Source organism: Taudactylus pleione, unplaced genomic scaffold (assembly GCF_031769625.1).
Source record: "Taudactylus pleione unplaced genomic scaffold, aTauple2 ptg000040l, whole genome shotgun sequence".
Lineage (NCBI taxonomy): Eukaryota > Metazoa > Chordata > Amphibia > Anura > Myobatrachidae > Taudactylus > Taudactylus pleione.
Window position 1 is genome coordinate 14,502,286 of NW_028284442.1, and position 16,703 is coordinate 14,518,988.

Consider the following 16,703-nt stretch of genomic DNA (forward strand, 5'->3'; position numbering starts at 1 on the left):
TTACATAATTTGCTTTTAACCATACCTGCAAAAATTTTATATTAATCTATTTTAATTTTTTCCTGCTAGGATGTCGGCTTGATGACAATTTCATTTGGGTTGTAGGTCATCCCTAAATTTTTTGGTTAGCAAGGTCTGAGGTGCTTTTGTCTAATCGAGAGTTACCAGAGATGCCGCATATCCGGTGGATTGGGCACTGGGGTATGCGTTGGGTGCAATTGCAGGAGGTCCTCAGGGAATCAGTGGCCAGGTTCGGGTACCCCCGTTTCCTGGTCATCCATTTGGGGGGGAAAGACCTAACTGACAGGACATGCCTTGACTTGAGGATGACTATCAGGAGAGAGTTGATTGCGCTTGTGGAGGCTTGGCCTTTTTGCAGGATCGTATGGTCTAAAATTGTGGCCAGACTTGTCTGGATAGGGGCTGAGAGCCCTAGGGCCATAGAGATGTCGAGAAGGAGGATTAATTCAGTGGTTGGTAGAGCCCTCACTGCCAGCAGAGGGGCAGTAGCCAGGCATGATAATATCTTGGTGTCACAAAAGCAGCTATTTAGACCAGACGGGGTCCATTTATCTAGAAGAGGTTTAGAGATTTTTTCAAGAAACTTGTTTCTGTGTCTGACGAGTTTAGATGTTTAGTTCAGTAGCTGGAGGGTAGTTATGGTGGCGGTGGTGGACTTTGTCCTGTTGGGCCGGTCTTGTATGGCCTTATAGTTTTTGTGGAGTTCTTGATAGCTTTAGTTCATTCCTGGGGGGTTGCCCGTGCGGCTGGGGCGGACTTTAGGGCGTCGTCAGTACCACCGGTCCAGGTGGTACGGTCCCCCTCACTGGCACGGGGCCCCCCAAGTTGCAATCCCCGCAGGGTCTGGCAGAAGGCCAACACCCTGCGAGTTGTAGGGAATGAGGGGGCAGTTGGTCCCGAGGTTTGATTGGGCGGGCTGTTCAGGCCCGCTAATTTGTTATTTTTCTTACATTATGTTTGTTATGTCGCTTTGCATAATAGGCCATCCAAGCCCCTGCCACCATTTTTCTCCCTCACATTATTTGGTTTAAGAATTTAATAAATAAAAAGGTTCGCTTAAATAGTTTACCGTAGTTTTAATAAAAAGATGACCCATTTCACCCAACGCAATGTCTCTGTCTTTATTTTAGTTAAGGCGTTGTGTGATTGTGTTGCATGAGCGTGTGAGGTGATTTGACCTAGAGCGTTTAAGACCACAGAGGTCATCCTGGTATGACAGGAGTGACATAAACCTCTGGTCTGTCACTGGGCACGCTTTGCAATGCAAAATGGGTTTAGCAGTCCTCAGTTAGAAGGGTGTGGTTAGAGTCTGTGATTTAGCCAATTAGCACAGGTTATGGGGGGGTGGAGTTTGAGCTGGAGATTTATGGGTAAGTTACACTCCATTCTCCCTCTTTTCTTCTGGAGATTGCCCACCCACCCTCCCTCAGTTGATAAGGTTTCTAGTTGATGTCGGCTTAGGTATGGCGGCCGGTCTTGTATGGCCTTATAGTTTTGTGGAGTTCTTGATAGCTTTAGTTCATTCCTGGGGGGTTGCCCGTGCGGCTGGGGCGGACTTTAGGGCGTCGTCAGTACCACCGGTCCAGGTGGTACGGTCCCCCTCACTGGAATGGGGGCCCCCCAAGTTGCAATCCCCGCAGGGTCAGGCAGAAGGCCAACACCCTGCGAGTTGTAGGGAACGAGGGGGCAGTTGGTCCCGAGGTCTGATTGAGCGGGCTGTTCAGGCCCGCTAATTTGTTATTTTTCTTACATTATGTTTGTTATGTCGCTTTGCATAATAGGCCATCCAAGCCCCTGCCACCATTTTTCTCCCTCACATTATTAGGTTTAAGAATTTAATTAATAAATAGGTTCGCTTAAATAGTTTACCGTAGTTTTAATAAAAAGATGACCCATTTCACCCAACGCAATGTCTCTGTCTTTATTTTAGTTAAGGCGTTGTGTGATTGTGTTGCATGAGCGTGTGAGGTGATCTGACCTAGAGCATTTATTGGGGTTTTGGGGTGCATCGTTGCGGGAACCCCCGTGCAGCCTTCAGACAGTCCCCCAAAGGTAAACTGTGTCAATAAACTTTTAAGAAAACACTGGACACCAAAAAAATTACTTTGAAAAAGGGGGTGAAAAAAATAAAGTTGGGGTACAAACATAAAAACTAGCGAACTTGACTCTGGGGGGGGGTCCCCAAATATACCCCAAGTGTTTTTTGGATTGCAGGTGCTTGCGGCAGGTGGATTTTTCACGATTTTTTCAACTTCACTTTAGCAACTTTTAAATATGCTGACCCCCATTTTCAAGTACCCCAAATTTGCTGGGATAAGTTATTTTCTTGAAAAAACCTCCTAAATACTATTCTGCATCACATATAGAAAAACGCTATTTAGCAGCTATTGAGCCCGTTTAAAAACACCAAATACCTTCAGCAAGCCAAATCGGGAGGTACAATAGGGAACCCCCATTAGGGCATCTTTTGGGGGGTGTTAGGCTGATTTTCCCAAAACTGACAGTACTTTCCACCTGTTTCAGTTTTGCCGGGTCCTGTTTTCGCGAACTTCCATATTGAATACAGGGTAAAGCAGGGACGGCCGCGATACTTTTCCGCCTGCAAAACAGGTGAAGTAGGCAGAAAGTCCGGGCCGCGAAAAAGTATCGTGGCTCGGCTCATACTGAATACGGCTCTTACTGTAAGTCTTTACTTCTGAGCCACCTCTGGGCCTGGGGAGTGTGGGCTCAGAGTAAATGACAACTTGGGGTATTGGGAGTTTACACACATGGTGCAGCGCAGCAGAGGGGCACCCAAACAGTTCTGGAAATCTGTATCCTTACACGTGCCTCCCTCCCTCACCTCCTCTGGGGGCTGGGTGCTTATGGGATATGTATGGCTACTCATGTAGAGCACTGCAGGAGGCATTTATTAACCTGCTGGTGCCCATGTCTCACTGTTACACCCCAATACCACTGATACCAGCATCCTACATACCCCTTGCCCAATGCCAGGGGTCACCTCACACAGTAGGAGGCAGTGCTGGTAGATGTGATTATTTTCCTGCTTGTGCCAATGTTACATTATTACAGCTTAATATACTGTGGTCAGCTGCCAGCTCTCTCCTGCAACCCCTATACCTCCCTCCCCACCATTGCCAGGGTCACCTCACCCAGCAGGAGGCATTGCTGGCACTGTAGTTATCATCCTATTGGTGCCCATGTTACACTATTACACCACAATACTACTAGCTACCAGCATCCTCCTGCCCCTCCGTACCCCGCTACGCTGCCCATGGTTCACTTAGCACTACAATTTTCACCTGCCACTGCAGGACACACCCGAGTGGAAATAGATATGCCCATAGATGGAGCTAGGAACGCCCTTTGGGCGGAGAATGACACGCCCCCTCAACAGCATATTCTACTATCAAATATATTCTTCCAGAAACTAATTTTCAAAAGTTAGCAAGTATGTCCTGCAGTAGTATAAAAATTATTTCATGCTCTGGTACCTATTTAGAGATACATGTCCCATTTACCAGTGATATTCCTGCAGGATGCATTAAGGGTTTACTTTGTAACGAGTACGCATACACACGCATACGCGCACACACACATATACTGTGACATGGTACCAGCTGTTGCCATGGAGACCATTGAACAACTACATCATAGTGCTGCAATTGTTGTCACTGGCTATCTGGCTACAGGTCAGGATGTCAGCAGAGAGCATAGCTCTCACTATGGCTATATTGTTGGAAATATACCAGTGACTTTGTGCACCACACCAAAATGATGGAATCGTTGTCCATAAAAAGTGAGTAAAAAGTAAACATAACAATAATATAGTGCTATATTGATAGATAGATAGATAGATAGATAGATAGATAGATAGATAGATAGATAGATAGAGACATGGTACCAGCTGTTGCTCCCCCAGACCACCCATTTACACAAGGCGGAGCGAGCGCAGCTGGGGGAAGCAAACACCGGTGACGGGGTGCAGGTAGATGGCGCCAGCCTGGAGACTTGGCCACTCTTCCGGGGGTCCGGGAGTGCTACCCGATTTTTGGGAGCCTCCAGGCCGTTCTTTGAGAGTAGGCAAGTGTGTGTGTGTGTGTATATATATATGTATATATATATATATATAAAAATAAATACTGTTTGTATGTATAAATAATATATAAAAATAAAAAAATATTTATATATATATTGTGCAATTTTACAGCAGGATCTCAGGCCCTGATTCAGAGCCAGACGCTCTGACATCGACCAGCTTGCGAGCGCTCAGCGCTCGTGAGCGGATCTGAATTAGGCCCTCAGTCCCTAAACCTCTCATTAACTGTGACATAGTGTCCTGGGCAAAAAATGTATTTTCCATAATGTATATATATATATGCACACACATGCTATGACATGTATCTGCTGCATCATAGTGCTGAAATTGTTGTCACTAGCTATAGGCTACAGGTCAGCATGTCAGCAGAGAGCATAGCTCTCACTATGGCTATTTTGTTGGAAATATTCCATTGATTTTTATGCACTGCATCAAAACGATGGAAGTGATGTCCATAGAAAGTGAGTAATGGAAGATTATGGATATTATAGCAGTATAGGTAGCAATTGTTTATATATAATATATATGTGTATTCAGTTCCTGAACCTCTCAATAACTGAGATGTGATGTCCTGGGCCAAAATGTATTTTCTACAAGAAAAGTTTTATTTTAAAGTCCATTTTGAGTGCCTTTGTTTCAAAATACTATATATATATATATATATATATGTATATATATATATATATATATATATATATATATTAGGGGTGAGCGGGTTCGGATTTCTGAAATCCGAACCCCCCCGATCCAAGGCCGATCCGAGCCAGGCTCGACTTTTCCCGTGTGACTCGGATCTGAAATCGAGACAAAACGTCATCATCCCGCCTTCCGGGTCTCGCAGGTTTTGGATTCTATATAAGGTACCCGCGTCGGCGCCATTTTCTCACTCGGCTGTGGACAGTGAAGAGGGAGGGTGGGAGTTAGGGCTGGCTGGGCTGTGTAGTGTAGTGTAGTGTAGTGCAGTGTAGTGTTGGGCTGTGCTGCGCTGTGCTGCTGTTGTCCATAGGGGCTGTGTCCACTACTTCAAAGTCCATAGGGGCTGGCTGGACTGTGTTGTGCAGTCAGTTGTCCATAGGGGCTGTGTCTACTCCAAAGTCCTGTGCAGTGTCCCAGTCCTAAAGGGGTGCTGTAGTGATGTCCAGGGGGTGCTCTGTCCGTCAGGGGTGCTCCCCCCAAGTGCTAAAAAAAAATATTTTTTCTGTGTTTGTGAATTGTGTGCACTGTGGCTGCACGTGCATCAACAAAGGAGCAGCGCCAAGCGTGCGCCTGTGTCCCATTAGTAAAGGGCCAGCTGGCTTGTCCGTTAAAGGGTGCTTTAACCCCCAAAGTACACTCCAAACAAAAAAAATATATATTTTCTGTGTTTGTGAATTGTGTGTGCAGTAGCCGCACGTGCATCAACAAAGTAGTGCCAAGCGTGCGCCTGTATCATAAGTAAAGGGCCGGCTGGCTTGACCGTTAAAGGGTGCTGTAACCCCCAAAGTACACTCCAAACCAAATAGAAAAATATTTTCTGTGTTTGTGAATTGTGTGTGCAGTAGCCGCACGTGCATCAACAAAGGAGCAGTGCCAAGCGTGCGCCTGTGTCATAAGTAAAGGGCCGGCTGGCTTGACCATTAAAGGGTGCTGTAACCCCCAAAGTACACTCCAAACAAAATAAAAAAATATTTTCTGTGTTTGTGAATTGTGTGCGCAGTAGCCGCACGTGCATCAACAAAGTAGTGCCAAGCGTGCGCCTGTGTCATAAGTAAAGGGCCGGCTGGCTTGACCGTTAAAGGGTGCTGTAACCCCCAAAGTACACTCCAAACAAAATAAAAAAATATTTTCTGTGTTTGTGAATTGTGTGCACTGTGGCTGCACGTGTATCAACAAAGGGGCAGCGCCAAGCGTGCGCCTGTGTCCCATAAGTAAAGAGCCGGCTGGCTCATTTCTTAAAGGGTGGTGTAACCCACAAAGTGCACTACTCTCCAGCAAAAATAAAAAAATATTTTCTGTGTTTGTGTGCGCCTTAGCCGCACGTATATATCAAATCGATATAACATAAATGGAGGACCAAACTTTCTCCGATAAAAATAAAATAGGGAAAGATCAAGAACCACTTCCTCCTAGTGCTGAAGCTGCTGCCACTAGTCATGACATAGACGATAACATGCCATCAACGTCGTCTGCCAAGGCCGATGCCCAATGTCATAGTAGAGGCCACATACAATCCCAAATGACAAAGTTCAGGAAAATGACCTTAAAAAAAACATTTAAATCATCTGAAGAGAAACGTAAACTTGCCAATATGCCATTTATGACACAGAGTGGCAAGGAACGGCTAAGGTCTTTACCTATGACTAGTGTGTGTCATACTAGTATGACTAGTATGTTCATGACTAGTGGTTCAGCTTCACATGACGATGGAAGCCCTCCTCCCGCTAAAAAAATCAATTGAGTTAAGCTGGCAAAAGCACAGCAAAGAACTGTGCGTTCTAAGAAGATATCACAAATCCCCAAGGAGAGTCCAAGTGTGGTGGCGGTTGCGATGCCTGACCTTCCCAGCACTGGACGGGAAGAGGTGGCTCTTTCCACCATTTGCACGCCCCCTGCAAGTGCTGAAAGGAGCACCCACAGTCCACTTGCTGATATGCAAATTTAAGATGTCACTGTTGAAGTACAACAGGATGAGGATACTGGTGTAGCTGGCGCTGAGGAGGAAGTTGGCGAGGAGGATTCTGATGGTGATGTGGTTTGTTTAAATCAGGCTCCGGGGGAGACAGTTGTTGTCCGTGGGATGAAAAAGCCCATCACGGTCATGCCTGGGCAGAAGACCAAACATTCCACCTATTGGTCTGGCAATATTTCTATCCAAATCCGGACAACAACTGTCTTGCCATATGTACCATATTTAAAGGTGAAATAAGTAGGGGTAGGGACGTTAACCACCTAGGAACATCCTCCCTTATACGGCACCTGCAGTGCGTTCATAAAAAGTTACTGTCAAGTTCAGAAACTTTGGCTAAGACCGTAAGCAGTCCAGGGACACCTAAATCCCGTTGTCCTGTTGTATCCAAGCGCCTGCAAACCACACCATCAACTCCCTCCTCGTCAATTTCCTCCTTAGTCAGGATCGGAAGTAGTCCTGCAGGCCATGTGACTGACATGACTGACTCTCCTATCCGGGATTCCTCCGGAGGATCCTGCATTGCTACGCCTCCTGCTGCCGCTGCTGCTGTTGCTGCTGTTGGGAGTCGTTCATCATCCCAGAGAGGAAGTAGGAACACCACTACTTTTACTAAACAATTGACCCTCCAACAGTCCTTAGCGAGGAGGATGAAGTACGACAGCAGTCATCCTGAAGCAAAACGTATAACTGAGGCCTTGACTGCTATGTTGGTGTTAGACGTGCGTCCGGTATCCGCCATTAGTGCAGTGGGATTTAGACAATTGATGGAGGTAGTGTGTCCCCGGTTCCAAATCCCGTCTAGGTCCCACTTCACTAGGCAGGCGATACCGAGACTGTACAGAAACGTCAGAAAAAGTGTCCTCAGTATCCTGAAAAATGCTGTTGTACCCAATGTCCACATAACAACGGACATGTGGACAAGTGGAACAGGGCAGACTAAGGACTATATGACTCTGGCAGCCCACTGGGTAGATGTATCACCTTACGCAGCAACAGCAGCAGCGTCACCAGTAGCAGCATCTCAGAAATGCCAGCTCATTCCAAGGCAGGCTACGCTGTGTATCACCGGTTTCAGTAAGAGGCACACCGCCGACAACCTCTTAGAGAAACTGAGGGAAATCATCGCCCAGTGGCTTACCCCACTTAGATCTCCTGGGGATTTGTGATATCTGACAACGCCACCAATATTGTGCGGGCATTACATCTGGGCAAATTCCAGCACATCCCATGTTTTGCTCACACAATAAACTTGGTGGTGCAGAATTTTCTGAAAAGCGACAGGGGCGTGCAGGAGACGCTTTGGGTGGCCCGAAAAATTTCTGCCCACTTTCGCCATTCAGCAACTGCGTACCAAAGACTGGAGCACCATCAAACACTCTTGAACCTGCCCCGCCATCACCTGAAGCAAGAGGTTGTGACGCGGTGGAACTCAACCCTCTATATGCTTCAGAGGATGGAGGAGCAGCAAAAGGCCATTCAAGCCTATACATCCACCTATGGCATAGGCAAAGGAGGGGGTATGCACCTGACTCAAGCGCAGTGGAGAATGATTTCCGTGTTGTGCAAGGTTCCCCAGCCGTTCGAACTTGCCACATGTGAAGTCAGTTCAGACACTGCCAGCTTGAGTCAGGTCATTTCCCTCATCAGGCTTTTGCAGAAGCAGCTGGGGAAAGTGAAGGAGGAGCTAAGATGGAGCGATTCCGCTCGGCATGTGGGACTTGTGGATGAAGCCCTTCATTCGCTTTGCCAGGATTCCAGGGTGGTCAATCTGTTGAAATCAGACCACTACATTTTGGCCACCGTGCTCGATCCTAGGTTTAAAGCCTATGTGGTGTCTCTCTTTCCGGCCGACACAAGCCTGCAGAGGTGCAAAGACCTGCTGGTGAAAACACTGTCAGCTGAAGCGGAACGTGACACGTCAACAGCTCCTTCTTCAACTGGGGCTGCCAGGAAAAAACTTAGGTATCCTAAGCAACCCGCTGGGCAGGCAGGGCAGGCAGGACCAAGTTTGGACATCTGGTCCGGACTGAAGGACCTGGCAACAATTTCTGACATGTCTACTGTTACTACATATGATACTGTCACCATTGACAGAATGGTGGTGGATTACATCGGTGACAGCATCCAAGTAGGCATGTCAGACAGTCCATACCTGTACTGGCAGGAAAAAGAGGCAATTTGGAGGCCTCTGTACAAACTGGCTCTATTTTACCTGAGTTGCCCCCCCTCCAGTGTGTACTCCGAAAGAGTGTTTAGTGCAGCCGGGAACCTTGTCAGCGAAAGGCGTAGGAGGTTGCTTCTACAAAATCTGGAGAAGATGATGTTCATAAAAATGAATTATCAACTCTTCCAGGGAGACCAGCCTCCAGAACGTACAGAGGGACCTGTGGTGGTGGATTCCAGTGGGGACGAGTTAATACTCTGTGAGGATGAGGATGTACACAACACTGAAGAGGGTGAGGAATCGGTGGATGAGGAGGATGAGGACGACATCTTGCCTCCATAGAGCCAGTTTGTGCAGGGACAGATTAATTGCCAGCTTGTTTTGTGGGGGCCCAAATGAACCAATCATTTCAGCCACAGTTGTGTGGCAGACCCTGGCGCTGAAATGATTGCTTTGTTAAAGTGTGCATGTCCTGTTTATACAACATAAGGGTGGGTGGGAGGGCCCAAGGACAATTCCATCTTGCACCTCTTTTTTTTCTTTGAATTATGTACTGTTTGGGGCCTAGTTTTTCAAACTGCCATCCTGTCTGCCACTGCAGTATCACTCCTAGATGGGTCACGTGTTTGTGCCGCCCACTCGTGTCGCTTAGCATAGTCATCCACCTACCTCGGTGCAACCTTTTGGACATAAAAACACTATTGTGAGGTGTGGAGTGTTCAGAATAGACTGGAAATTAGTGGAAATTAAGGTCATTGAGGTTAATAATAGCATAGGAGCAGAAAAACCAACACATTCCGTGATTTTAGCTGTTTTTATGCTTTTTTAAAAAAAAATACAGATCCAAAACACAAAACCCAGAACCCAAAACGTGGAAGGGTGGTTTTGGCAAAACCAATCCAGATCCAAAACACGAAGAAAGATCCAGATCCAAAACCAAAACACGAAAAGTGGCAGGTGCACACCCCTAATATATATATATATATACACACACACACAGTATATATACATACACATAGACACTTGCGAAGTTACTCATTCACCAAGTTTCATTTCCATTTTGAAGATTATAGAAAAAGCTGTATTACTTGTTTCTTGTTTGAATGCAGGAACCCATTATTTCCGGTCAGTGAACAACAGGCAGCAGCCATGGTATGACAATGCTGGGCGTGAAACATATCGTCTAAAGCCCGTCAATCCCACTGAAGAAGGCCTGGCAAGCATCCACAGTGTCTTGTGTGACAAAGACCCTTTCCTGTGGAGAGCTGCACTGCTCTATTATACAGTCTACCAAGCGAGTCGCATGTCATTCTGCGAGCTGTTCCAGGATGTGGGTCAGTTTGTGGAAGACCCTAACACAAGGTGGGATTACTGTATGTGAGCAAAGAGGGGCTGCTCTGATACATCCCTGCCAGGTAACTGACAACTTTCTAGTCCATAAACATTGTCTGGTAAAGTAACCAAGCAGTGGATTTTCTAAACAGACAATTTTCAATGGTTTGTTGGCAGGATTTAACATGGCAATAATATAAAATGCAAAACACAGGTGATTTTAAATTTAATATTATTTCCACTTTTAAATTCTACAGACAAAACCACAAAAAAATTGTGGTTTTGAAGGAAAAAAAACACAGCTTAGTAAATATACCCCTATGAGTGTTGAAGGGAATATGCTCCATCATTTTACATAGTGTAAGTTTACAAAGGACCTAAAATATTTAACCATCATAAAGTTGTAAGGATCTTAGGCTGTAGCTCCATCAGGGCAATTTTTAATAATGGGCAAAAATACAGGTTTTATAATGAGATTTTTGGCTACAGATATATAGTATCAGTGCTGAGGTCATTTGTATATTAATGTTCCTTTTTATCCTCACAGGTTGCTTTAATAAAGATCAAGTTTACCTGGATGGGATTCTACATCTTCTAAGACACAGAGATACCATAGATTTCCGCCTGCTGACATGCATGGGCAAGGTATATATTATATCAATATGTCTTTCAGTAATGAAATAATAGGAAAGTGACACAGTCATGATCATTGTGTATAATATATATCCGTACACTGCTCACAGAGGGCCTGATTCCGAGATGTATGCTAATCACACAGCCGCTGCATACAAAGACGTGTGTACACTGTGTGATAATATGATAATGCTAAAGGAGGCGTCCTGTGTAAATAGACAACTCCTGCTGGCTTCTCTGATACACTGCTACATCTGAAGATGCAGCATCAGATCATCTGCGTGTACATCGGTCATCTGAGTAACCCTCTGGTTCCTCAGGATGACCAGGGAATTCACGCTGCTGAAGCCAGTGGATCTCTGTCCAAGGACGTAGCCACTATCTTCTGCACACCCAGAAAATGGGGGCGACACTCCTCTGATTTCTGCCTGTCGCTACCCCAAATGGCCACAGTCTGCTACCCCCAATGGCCAAAGGCTGCTGTGCACAGGGCACTGTGAGTGATCTTGAGGAAAGAGATCTGCACCTGTCAGTACAGCATCTGTGCATGCGCAGATCTCACACCATCGGAGATGTACAGAAACCATTGGATTTGCGTAGATCTCTGAATTATCTCCAGAGTAACACAATGCACAATCGCTGTAATGAGATAGGAAGGAATTTTAAAGGATGTCTGTCCCTGATACTGTATAGAGGGAGCAGTATTGTCTGACCGCATCGTATTGGGCAGGAGCTGGAGCTGCCCAGTAACAGGCTGCAGTATGGAACTCCATGACTTGCTGTAGAAGGAGATGCCTATAGGATATAGGCCCATATTCAATTTGAGGCAAAAAGTCAGTTTCGGCGGAAAAGTATCGTGGGTGACGTCATTTCGCCGAGCGGAAACTTTTTGGCGTATTCTTTTCAAAGACTTTTCGCCTAGGCGGAAAGTCAATGCAATGGACCAGGCGGAAAAGTTTCGCCTATGAATAGCAGGCGGGAAAAAGTGCAGAATTGGGGTTTTGGGGTGCAACATTGCGAGAACCCCCGTGCAGCCTTAAGACAGTCCTCCACAGGTAAACTGCATCAAAAATAAAAAAATAAAACACTTACCCCAAAAAGTAAAAAAACCTAAGTTGGGGGACAAAGTTATAAACTAGCGAAATAGACTCCAGGGGGGTCCCTAAGTATGAACCATGTGTTTTTTTTATTGCAGGTGCTTGCGGCAGGTGGATTTTTCACAATTTTTTAAACTTCACTTTAGCAACTTTTAAATATGCTACTCCCCATTTTCAGGTACCCCAAATTTGCTGGGACTAGTTATTTTCACACAAAAAAACCTGTTAAATGCTATTCTTCACCACTTATGCAAAGACGCTAATTCGAACCTATTGAAAACATTTAAGTACCCCAAATGCCTTCAGAAGGCCTATTGGGGGTATCTATAGTGATCCCCCATGTCAATGCATCTTTTGGGGGGTGTCAGGCTGATTTCCCCAAATCTGACAGGACTTTTCGCCTGTTTCAGTTTTGCCAGGTGTCGTTTTCGCGTACTTTCAAATTGAATACGGGGAATCGCAGGGGCATGTACACAAAGTTTTGGCACCCAAAACATGCGATATAGGCGAAAAGTCCGGCAGGCGAAAAAGTATCGCCGGTGCGAATGTAATTGAATATGGGCCATAGTGTGCTGATAGCGGTATGCTTGCATTATTAACAGGACAGCATTACAGTTTCGGCCTGACACAGTCCCCATTCTGAGTGTCGAAATTTTAGTTGTCTAACACCAATACCCAACCTATAGGAACCAAATGACATTCTATCTGTACATGGTGATAGCATTGGGAGGCAGTCAGTATCAGCATTGTAACAGAGCAATAATGCACCCTGGTCAGGCTTCGCCACCTGCACATTTGTAGTGAGACCAGGACTCTGGCAGCCGGGCACATATTAGTGGAACTCCTAGCTGCAAGGTGCCTTTCCAGGAAGCCCTGTAAGCCAAATGCAGGTGCCATCAGGTCAGCCATGGTGCCACCCTTGTCCTTTTCTTTTTAAACTAGTAAAGGGGCCCGGCATATTCCGGGTTACCTCAGTCTGCACTGCCCCCCACTTTGATCAGCCCCGACCCTCTTTCCACTGCCTTGCCCTCCACTCTGACTGCTGCCTGCTCCTTCCCGTTTTATAACCCCCCACTCCACTATGTCCCACTCCAACCCATCCCCCACCTCCCATTCTCTTTGGTGACTGGCCCTGAGCTGATCCACACCACATATTATATGACTAATGTAGCTGGTCCCTGGGGAGGGGCCAGCCACCAGGACACGTATCTATGTCAGAGCCGGCCACATTAGGCCAGTCCCTGATGAGCCCTAGCCACCCAGATTAGCCAAAACAACATAGATAAAAACATACAGTATATGCATACCTCCCAACTTTTAGGTCCCCCGAAGAGGCGTGCTTGGCCGAAAAGGGGCGGGGCTTTGGGGGAAGGAGGAGGAGCCTTTGTACAACAGGGCAGAGCCTCGCTGATTCCCTGTTTACTTCACTATGGGGGTGTGCCCGTGGCTCTCCGTATACTGGTGAACAGATGCCATGCACATGCGCACAGTATCTGATCTCCTCCTGCACACCCGCTGCTCTGCATAACAGTGGTTTGTGCTCCCCCCAACATTTCCCCCCATCGCGGGACTCTGCGGCCCATGGATGGCACGCGGGACAGTGCCAGAAAAATGTGACTGTCCTGCTGGACAGTTGGGAGGTATGTATATGTATAAAAATTTAATTGTTCCAAGCTGTCCTGCTTATGCCAATGGTCAATCCACCACTGGTCTTAACATTTGTAACTTTTATATATTCAGTGGCAATAAAAAGCTTTTACAACCTTGTGCAAAGCAGGTCCATATAGACTCACATCTGTAATTACAGCTTAAAAGTGTTGGCACCAAGTATTGATAGAGATGGTGAATATTTATGTATTATGTTTCATTTGTAATTAAAAGTGTTTTAGAGGGAAGCTTACATTACAAAGCATTTTTCATTTCATTTGGTTAAGGATAAGAATCACAGAATAAATTAATTTTAATTTCATGATGGAAGAAATTAAAATGTGAAAAATGCCAAAGTAGGTGATTACTTTCTAGTAACTACATAGGAAGTCTTATTGTATGTTTATCTAAATACAATATTGTGATTCTTCTTCAAGGTGTCTTATGAGGATATAACTCGGCTGAAGCGATTTGCCGTTTGTCACACTTCCAGAAAATTCCTCTGTTCCTCAAAGACAGAGGACGTTACATGAAACATCTGGAGCACATCATGGAAGTGAATGGCCTGACGGACAAGAAGCTGAGGAAGCTGATCATGTGACCACACCACTGTCACTGATTGTCTACTCTCCTACTAATAGCTAACCCCCAGGGCTCCAAATTCAAATCTACAGAGCCCCAGTAACGTGACATATACCAGGAGAATGTGGACATATTTGTTTTGTTTTCCAACATTTAGTAACCAATATCTTGCCAATAAATTATTGTATTATTCATATACACAACAGATATGCAGAGTTTGTTCCTTTATATATTTTTTAAACTGATGTAAGTTAACTTTTAACATTGAATATCTATGTCATGGTCAGTAATCATAGAGTAGAAATAGTGTGGGCAGGATGCCACTTTTGGTAACTGGTGTAAAGTACAGCCAGGCCAGTAGAGAGCCTGGGCGGACTCATGTAATGACAGGGGGTGTGGCCTAATGTAAGGAGATATGGCCACACCCCCTGCAAAGAATAAATAGTAATTAAAGTATAACCTACTGCGCAACACCATTATGCCCTCCTCAGCCAGGGTCAGATCCGCGGGGAGAGCAATCAGTGCGATCGCTCTACCCCCTCTTATCTGGTGCATGCAGAGAAGACGGCTTCTGTGCTCAGCGACAGCAGCAGTCTCTCTCTACTCACTGCAGCCCAGCTCTACTGCCACTGACAGGAGGGGGGAGGGGGGGAGCGTTAGATCCAGACACCTCCAGTAAGCCCATGTAAACAGTACCCGCTCCCCCCTCTGCTGCCCAGAGTACATTAAGGCAGAGAGGCCATTCAGTGACTGGTAAAAATGCTGATGTGCATTACCTGCTTTGATAATCACCCATGTAGATGCTGTGTATGGCAATTTGCAGACTGAGATTATGTAGGAATATTTATTGGCAGTTATTTATTGTCTTCTTATACAGCTTTGATCCAATTGCACATGTCCTACTAGTATCTATGATGTGCCTTGCATGTGTCATCCACATTCTAAACTCCACAATATGGAACTCGCTACCTCGCATTAAGCCTGATTCAGAAATGTACACTAATGCCACCACAGCTGTGATCTTGTATGCTGTGTGATGTATGCAAAGGTCACAGAAACTGAAGTCTGTATTGAGACGCCCACCTGCAGCTTTGCAAATCTAAGTATCTGTGTACAAAGACGCAGCATCGGTCTCAGGTCATTCTATTAGCAGTTTCCTGAATAACTGTGATCCCTATGGGGCCTTTTTAGCATTACTTATTTTTCACAAAAGCATGTGAAAATTCACATTTTCACTAAATTTAGTAAAAAAATAAGTGACAGGGTCATTCATCAAGTTCTGAAAAAGCATTTTTTCGGCACTTGATGGTGTTACTGAATGCCACTTTCAGATGGTGTTCAGCCCCAGATCACCTTCACAGGCTGCTGTTTACTCTGCAGCCTGTGAAGATCTACAAGGCAGCCACAGCACAGGGATCTATTCATTCCTTACTTGCCTCCGGTAGCTCTGGGCTCCATGCACGACCTCATGTGTTGCTTCACATCAGCGGCAGTGGCGACCGCGGGGGAAGGGATGTCGGTGTTGCGCTAGGACGGACACCGGTCGGGAGAGAGGTGAGTGGCAATGGTGTTCAGCAGGGGAAGAGCGCTGGGACGGAGACCGGCCAGGAGAGACATGAGTGACACTGGTAGACGGCGGGGGAAGGGCCTGGGATGGAGACCGGCTGGAAGAGAGGTAAGTGGCACTGGCGGCTGGCGGGGGAAGGGCACTGAACACACACCGGCCAGGAGAGAGTTGAGTAGCACTGGAGGTTTGGGAAGGGTGGTCGCCGGAGGAAACAGGAACCAGGGGAGGGTTTATATAGAGCAGCACTGGCGGCCACAGGGGGTGGGGGTTGTGACAGGCAGGGGGTGGTCTAAGAGAAGGAAGAAACAGGGCAGTGGCTGCAGGCTGGGAGAGGGGAGACACAGGGCAGGGACTGCGGCTGAGAGAGGGGATACACAGGGCAGGGGCTACAGGCTGGGAGATGGGAGACATGGGCAGGGGTGCAGGCTGGAAGCAGAGGCAGCTAAGGAGAAAAGTATTACAATTCCAAAAAAACTGTCTCGCAAAAAAAGCTGTTTTTCGGAAGTAATACTTTAGGCAAGGAGGCATGATGAATACGTCCGAACGGCGAGTTCAAAGCATAATTATCACAAGTGATAATTATGTAATGATGAATAGGCCCCTATGCCTTGGAGCACAGCAGATCTAACCACAATGTATATGCACTATTAATTAACATCTTGTGCCAATAAGCAGAAAGCTTTGGAAACAGCCAGTAGCAGACAGGAACAGCTATTTATCTTCACCTAAATAAGGGTAGTGGTAATCAGGCTTGCCTACCCTCCCGATTTGGCCAGGAGCCTCCCGATTGTCGGGTGCCACTCCCGGCCCCCCGGAAAGGCAGGCAAGCCTCCCGGAAGCTTGCGAACCTCCCGACCTCCCCCCTGATAAAAACGGAAACCCCCGCAGTGGGG

The 16,703-nt window shown here is 46.3% G+C and overlaps 1 pseudogene; it reads left to right on the top strand.

Moving 5' to 3' along the window:
- Nucleotides 1–4,559: 4,559 nt before the first annotated feature.
- On the top strand, nucleotides 4,560–14,262 carry LOC148538368 (putative tyrosine carboxypeptidase MATCAP2; annotated as a pseudogene).
- The last annotated feature ends 2,441 nt before the right edge of the window (nucleotides 14,263–16,703 follow it).